Here is an 8,059-nt window from a genome sequence, read left to right as displayed (position 1 = left end):
AAACACTTTTTAAATTAAAAATAAACAAGATCGGGGATAGACATGTAATTTTGCTTTTTTTTAGTTACCTCTTACCTCTCCATCTTCCTTAACACAACAATGTTAGGTAACGAAGACAAAAACAATGTTTTGGTCATGAAACATCTCAAGTGGATTACCTCACGAGCAAAACAAAATAAGATCCCCCAATTTGTATTATGAATTTAAAACGAACAACTAAATTTAAACATCTGTTTTGTTTTTTAAAGAATTAATTAAAAAATCTGAATCCTTTTTTATTTTGTTGAAGAATCTAAATCTTTTTTTAACAACGTAAATTCGAGTTAGTGTGATTTATGACTTCTACGGAATCGACGTTAGCTGTTTCTAAAACGGCGCCAGCGCAGATGACGCCGGGTCCAAGGTCGCCGTAGAGGAGTCTGTGCATCATGACCCGGTTGCAAGAAGATTTGGACAACGAGGATTGCTCATGGGAAAACGAACAAAACAAGTTCTGTTACTTCATTTGTGTAGGCTTGGCGTTTCTCTGGGAAAGACGAAACCGGACATTGGAGAAAGTGAGAGGAAACAAAAATTTGAAATTACATTTTTACCCCCAATTTTTATTTATTTTTAATTTAAAAAGAGCGGTGTTTTTGTCCAACTCAAAAAGGTGCACCTTGCTAATGCACACCTTCATAAAAATGAGTGGGTGTGTATTAGCAAAACCATATATATATATATATATATATATATATATATATATATATATATATATATATATAGAGAGAGAGAGAGAGAGAGAGAGAGAGGCTAACACAACAGATAAAAAATAAACAATTAAAACAAAACATATATTTAATTTGGAAAATCACACCAAAGTCTTTTGAAAAAGCTCTTGTTTGACTAGACTTTTTTTATGAAAAAAATACAAGTAAAGTATAATGGGCTAGCGGGTCATGTACAAGTTAGGCCCAAAACTTTCCTGTGTAGATCGTAACCCTATTTTTTCAAGTATGCGCCGCACACTTACATATTATAACCATTCACTTGTTGTTGGCTTAGTACATCTTCATATTTTCTAACTCTTGTCGTCTTCATCTTCTTTCCCACTCCATTTAACATGTCAATTTCAACACAATCCATTACGAAATTCACACACTGACACACCCTCGCGAAATTCACACACTGACACACCCTTGCGAAATTCACACACCCGTTACCTTGTTTCTCTCACCCCCACCAAAGATACATGCTTACATAACTCATATTGATTTTGAAACAAAAATCATTTCACCATACCCACACCTTTATCATGCAATAAAAAGAAGCAAGAATAAAAGTTGATCTTGTGAAGAAAATAATAGAGTAACTATTGAAACAGAAGAAGAAAGCAGTAAGAGCTACAATTTTGTTCTAGGTTACTCCATATTTGCTACCATTTTTTGGTGAGTTAACTACTTGACTGATTTTTAAGGTTCTTAGGATTTATGAATAATTGAGGTTTTTCTAACATCGTCAATAATCCATGATTGGGTGCTTCGTTTTTTTTATTGATTTATTATCATTAAAACTCAATTTTCTTGTTGATTTCTAATGCTTATTAGTTATGAGTTTGATAGAACGATTTAGTATGGCTTATTAGTTTCTATCTGCATGTTTCTCTTTAGGGTGAATCTATATGGTATTAACCTATTCTTAAATTGCTTGATTAGTGATTGGCTAAAACAAAATATTGATTGGAATTTTAAGATATTTCAATGTTGAGAATTATACAATTAAATAAGTTAGTAAATTTACATCTTCATGCTCTCATATTTTTTTTTTAAATACTATTAAAGTCAGTGTATGATTTTGCATGAATTATGATTTTAAGTTGTAACATGATAAATTTTATTATGGTTCTATGTAAATTCTATGATTCCAGAAAAACTTACAAAAATATGATTTTTCTTGAATTATTAACTTTATCTTAATTCATAATTTGTATTGATTTGATATGAAGCTGAAATGTGATTGTTCATTCAATTTTTAATGAGATTCTTTAGAATTTCAATTAATTGAAGGGCAATACTTTAAATGTGACTTTTTGAGTTCTTAAAGTGTCTTACAATTAATTTTAAAAATATTTAATCTACAAGAAAAATATTTCTATATTGTTTCCTTCTATATGACGAGGGGTTGTATAGGCTGCGCAAGAAGATATACCTCGTGAAGTTGAATATTATTAGGTGAGGTTGTATATATTAGGTGTATCATATATATGAATATTACATTTTCTTATGTGCATTTATATTGTTTGGGATTTGAAGAGGATTCACCAACACTTTATATATCTCATATGATGGACATGTTGAAACATAAACTTATGTAATTAATTAGGCTTTGTCCATGTTAAATCTACTCAGCGTACTTTGAAACATGTTTTATTATGAGCTTATATTCATTCTATAATGCATGTATCATCTTACCATGTGTATAAGTGCATTTATCTTGTTACATGTGAGATTTGAAGCCATATGTAAAGTTTTATCTTGAAAGATATACATGTTTACATGTCTTACCTATGTTGGCCCTTGAACCTATGATATTAAAGTTTTAAATTTATTTTAAAATGATTTGTCCTTAATTGTTCCATTACCTATTCACATTTGAAAGATATGTATAAGTGTTTGTCTGTGTGATACAAGTAAATTTGATACGAGATAAACACCATGAATACTTTAAGTAGGGAAAATTTCGCAGAAGCAACCAAAAGAACAATTTCAAAACTAAAACGCAAATGAATTTTTTTCAATAATGTAGAATTGGTCACATTTCATGTTAATACTTCACCAGATTATAATAAAAGAGGACTTAACACATATATTGAATTTGGGACAAAAATTATTGTACCTTACCCATACTTTTCTTACGCAATAAATAAATAAAAGAAATAATAAAAGAGAATCTTGTGGAGAAAATAACAGAATAACCGTTGAAACGGGAGAAGAAAGCATAAAGGGACATGGTTTTATTTTGGGTTTCTCCATATTTGTTGTCATAATTTGGTGAAGTATTAACATGAAACATGACCAATTCTATATTATGGGGCAATTTGGTTTGCGTTTTATTTTTGAAATTGTTTTTTTGGTTGCTTCTGAGAAATTTTCCATACTTGAAGTATTCATGGCGTTTATCACGTATTGAGTTTACATGTATGACACAAGAAACACTTATACATGTCATTCAAACGTGAATAGGTAATTAAACAATTAAGGAAAAATAATTTTAAAATAAATTTAAAACTTTAATTCACATGTTCAAGGGCCATCTTATATAATACATGTAAACATATATGTGTAGTTAAAACTTTACATTTGGCTTTATATCTCACGAGTAATGACATAAATTCACTTATACACTTGGTAAAATGATATACGCATTATAGAATAAACTTGAGCTCATATTAAACATGTTTCAAAGCATAATAATCAAATTTAACACAAAAGTAGCCCAATTGCACATATAAGTTTATGTTACAATCTGTCCATCATATGAGAGATATAAAGTCTCAACAAATTCTCTTAAAATCTAAAAATATATAAATGCCCATAGAGAAAATTAATATTCATATATATATGATACGCCTAATAATATACAACCTCGCCTAATAATACTAAACATCATGAGATGTCTTGTCTTGCTCGGCTTATACAACACCCTCGTCATATAGAAGAAAACAACATAGACTATTTTCCTAATAGATTAAATCTATTTAAAATCAATTGTAAGACACTTTAAGAACCCAAAAAGTCACATTTAACGTATCGCCCTTCAATTATTTGAAATTCTAAAGAATATCATTACAAATTGAATCAATAAGCACAATTTAGTTTCATGTCAGATCAATACAAATTATGAATTAAGTTTGGTAATTTAAAGTCAATAATACAAGCGAAATCGTAATTTTATAAATTTCTCTGACAAGCCATACTAAATCTCTCTATCAAACCCATAATTAATAAACCTTTGAAATCAACAAGCAAATTGATTTTAATGATAATACATCCATAAACAAATATACATAAGAAGCATCCAATCATGGATTATGGACAATGTTAGGAAAACCTCAATTTTTCAGAACTCTTTAGATCCCAAAAAATCAAAAAATAGTTAATTCACCAAAAATAATAAATATAGAGAAACCCAATAATAAAATTGTGGTTCTTTCTTATTTCTTCTCATGTTTAAAACTTATTCTATTTTTTTCCACAAGATCCCCTTTTATTTTTCTTCTATTTATTGTGTGAGAAATGTGTGGGTAGGGTGAAATGATTTTTCTTCTTCTTAAAATTAGTATATTGGGTAAGTAAGTGTGTAACCTTTGTGGGGGATGAGAGATACTGTATAAAGGTTATAGGTGTTTAAGTGTGTGAATTTAATGGGGTGAGAAATACGAGATTACATAAAGTGTTTTGTGTGCAAAACTCAATTTTATGGAGAAATCCATAACAAAACCTTATCTTTTTCTGCTTTCTACTCTATTTTCAACGGTCATTTTATATTTTTTTCTCCACAAGAACCTCCTTTTATTCTTTCTTCTATTTATTGTGTAAGAATGATTGGGTAGGGGTGAATTGACTTTTGTTCCAAAATAAATATATGGGTGTGTAAGTATGTTTTTTTTTTTATTATATGACAAATATTAGTAATTAGTTGTTAGATTAGTTTTCTCTTCTTTGTCTAGGTTTGAAAGCATGTGACTTTGGTGGGGTGAAAGGCACAAGGTTGTGGGTATGTAAGCTTGTGAATCTCGTGAGGGTTAGAGATATGAGTTGATATAAATTGTTTTGTGTTTAAAACTCAATTTTACCCTCATGTGGTAAATCAAATTTCTAACTTGTCTTTATCCTTATTTATACTTTCATTCTAAAGGGTTCTTGTCTTTATCCTTATTTTAAAAGTCTTTTTTTTTTATGTAAAAGTACAAATAAATAGAAACTTAATTGATATATTTTAATGTTCTTATTTGTGCTCTTGTAATTAGAAAATTTATTGAATGATAAAATTTATTGATAAGAAGCAAACAAAAACAAGAAGTGTGTCAAGAAGGATTGTTAAAATAATAAACGGTTGATGACTTGATTTATTTTATAACATTGTCGTGACTTTGAGGCTGCTAATATCAAATGTTTAGTTTAGACAATTAACTTCGTTTTGAAAATTAGTACATATACGCCTTCATCATGATAATTCTAATTTTTCTACACTACGTGTGGAACCTTGTCCCTCATGATCAAAATTAAATTGAAAAGTTTCAACCTTTTTCTTTCTCATACGTTTCCTATAGTTATGTACCGGAGGTGCAAAAATGAAAATTTAAAATAAACATCCGATAATTACGGCTCTGTTTGGTAAGGCCACACAGTTAGCTTATAGCTTATAAGTTCGTTCGACAAAAAAAGCTCTGTTTGATAATGGTTTTTCACCACGAGCTTATAGTTTATTTCACAAGCTTATAAGCTATTTTTCAGATGCTATTCCAAGTAGCGTTTGAGCTTATAACTTATAGCTTATTGTTTTTTCTTCCACTTTTGCCCTTACTATTTTATCTAAAATCCCCTTTTACCCTTTATAATTTATTATAATATAACTAATAGATATAATTACCTTATAAACATCCATAGCCTTACCTTATAATTACTCGTTTTGATCTATTGCATTCTCTTGTATTCTCGGTGCAACTGCAATATAGCTCCAGTGCAATTTTTATTTTTTTTTTCATACATAAAATGACCATTGCCTTCAGTTTAAATAAATATTTTTTTATGAATTAAGTTTTTTTTTTTCATAAAAAGGACACATTTAATTTTTTTTGGTTACGTGTAAATTCTTTTTGCTAGGCTTAAATTGTTTTTATGAAGGGTGTTAGGCTTAAGCTATTTCTCATATATCATTTCACGTCTACATTTTTTTACGTCTAAATCATTTAAAACCCTAGTTAAAATAATCATATTTTAATACTTTTTCTAGGCTTAAATTCACTAAACTCTTTATACTTTATTGACATGCTTATTTTATTTTTTAAAGAAATATACTTTTTTTTGTTTTGTCCAAATCTTTTACTCTTTATATTTTTTTTCTGAGTAGATACTTTTTATATTTTTCCAATGATAATGCATAAAAAATATATTAAATTAATAAATTATAAACACTTAAATATTAATTAATATAAATATTACTATGAAATAATAATGTCCTTTTATGTCATTTTACATTTATAAGTTAGTTGAACCACTAATTTTACCAAACACTTCAACTAGCTTATCAGCTATAAGTCATCAGCTATAAGCTATAAGCTATCAGCTAGCTTATAAGCTATCCGCTATTTTTACCAAACAGAACCTATGTACACGATGCTCCGGTAGTTATATATCGGACATGTTATTAAGGTTAAAAATGTAAATTTTGAAGGCCTAAAGAGATATTTAGGGTCTAAAAAGAAATCTTCAAATTTAAATGGGCTATCGTTTCAACACATTTTGTTTGACCCCAACAAAATAAGTTACGCATCCACATGATATTAATTATATGACTATTACTTTTCCCACCTCACGTATCCTGTAAAAATTTTCAAAAATTCCCCTTTGCAGTTCAGATTTCATAATCCGGATGAGTTCGGATTTCATAATCCGGGCTATGAAAACTGCATTAGCACCATAAAAAATTTAAACGATGGAATTTGGGATTTTGAGGGTGGAGTCCCATAAGAATCCCTTCTAAGGGAGTCTTGATCATAAAAACAAGCTATGAAGATTAATATTGTCCTTAAAACGACTATTTATATTACAAACATGTTCAGAATTGGTGCTGGTGTTGTCCGAATTACGTAATCCGAACTGCATCAGGACCATGAAAAAAATGGTGTTTAGGGGGTGTTCAGATTCTATAATCCGAAAAAATCATATAGTGCGCCCTATTTTTTGAGATTTTCGGATTTTTTCGGATTACAAAATCCGAATTGGTGAAAAACTCTTTTTGTTCACCCTATAATAAAGGAAAACATCAGTTCGAATTTTAAAATCCGAAAATCTCAAAGACATTTTCGAAAAAAGTAGAGCGTACGAGAAATAAATAGATAGAAAAAGTAATGGTCATTAATTATTAAAAAAGACATGATATGACTTGTGGTTTCTAATTCCCATAGAGTATATATACGAACAAATGTATAGGAGTTTAGCATTGGTAAATTATTATTAATTTATTTTTTTGACAAGATTATTATTAGTTATTATTACGCATTTTAATGATGAAGGAATAAAATCTACTTAAAAATATGTAATACTAAAAAGGTATTTATATTGGTTATATTTTCTTGTTAATTTGAAAAATCATACTTTTGATATTATGAAGCATTAAAAATTAGTTTACAGCAGAATTTTAAAGATTTTCATCAAAGTATATTGTTAATAAGGGTTGGAATCATCATTGTAGCAAAAAAAAAAAAAGGTGGGAATCCTATCTATTTTTCAAAAAGAAAGTGAAGATTTTATTGAGAGAGAAAAGTTACAAAGAATATGATAAATGAATTAATACATTAGCGAGGTCATGCTAACTTGTGTCCTAAAAACACAAGTTAAGGATTAAAAAACAGAATTAAAACATAAGTTTTGTTTTAAAAAAAGTAAGTTTTAAAACTTTCAAGATATGGGCCTGTTTGATTGTGTTTTAGTTTTTAGTTTTTAAATACTCTTTTGTAAATCTATTTTTAAGAAGTCTTTTTAAGAAGAAAAAGAACAAAAATCTTGTTTGGTAATCCTGTTTTTGAAAACAGTTTTAGAGATGAAAAATAAAAAAAACTTGTTTGATGAATATATTTTAAAAATTAAAAAATTGAAAATGTGTTTGATTGATACATATTTTAATGGGAATTGAATTTCAAGCGAATGCTTAAGAACACTATCTTGAAATAATGCTTAAGAAAAAAATGTTAATCAATTCAATTAATTATTTGATTAAAACTCCATCAATTTTTTTCATATAAAGATAATATATGTATTTTTACATTAAATAGGATATCTTGTTGATGTAGATGTAA

The 8,059-nt window shown here is 28.2% G+C and overlaps 1 long non-coding RNA gene across 1 annotated transcript; it reads left to right on the top strand.

The window, feature by feature from the left end:
• Positions 1-1,040: 1,040 nt before the first annotated feature.
• LOC112420355 (uncharacterized) lies at positions 1,041-4,876 on the top strand. Its single transcript, XR_003010364.2, has 2 exons — positions 1,041-1,427; positions 4,709-4,876. It is a non-coding gene; the product is annotated as an uncharacterized lncRNA (long non-coding RNA).
• Positions 4,877-8,059: the final 3,183 nt, after the last annotated feature.

The sequence above is a fragment of the Medicago truncatula genome, chromosome 3 (genome assembly GCF_003473485.1).
Source record: "Medicago truncatula cultivar Jemalong A17 chromosome 3, MtrunA17r5.0-ANR, whole genome shotgun sequence".
Lineage (NCBI taxonomy): Eukaryota > Viridiplantae > Streptophyta > Magnoliopsida > Fabales > Fabaceae > Medicago > Medicago truncatula.
This window is presented reverse-complemented; position numbering and strand designations above follow the sequence as displayed.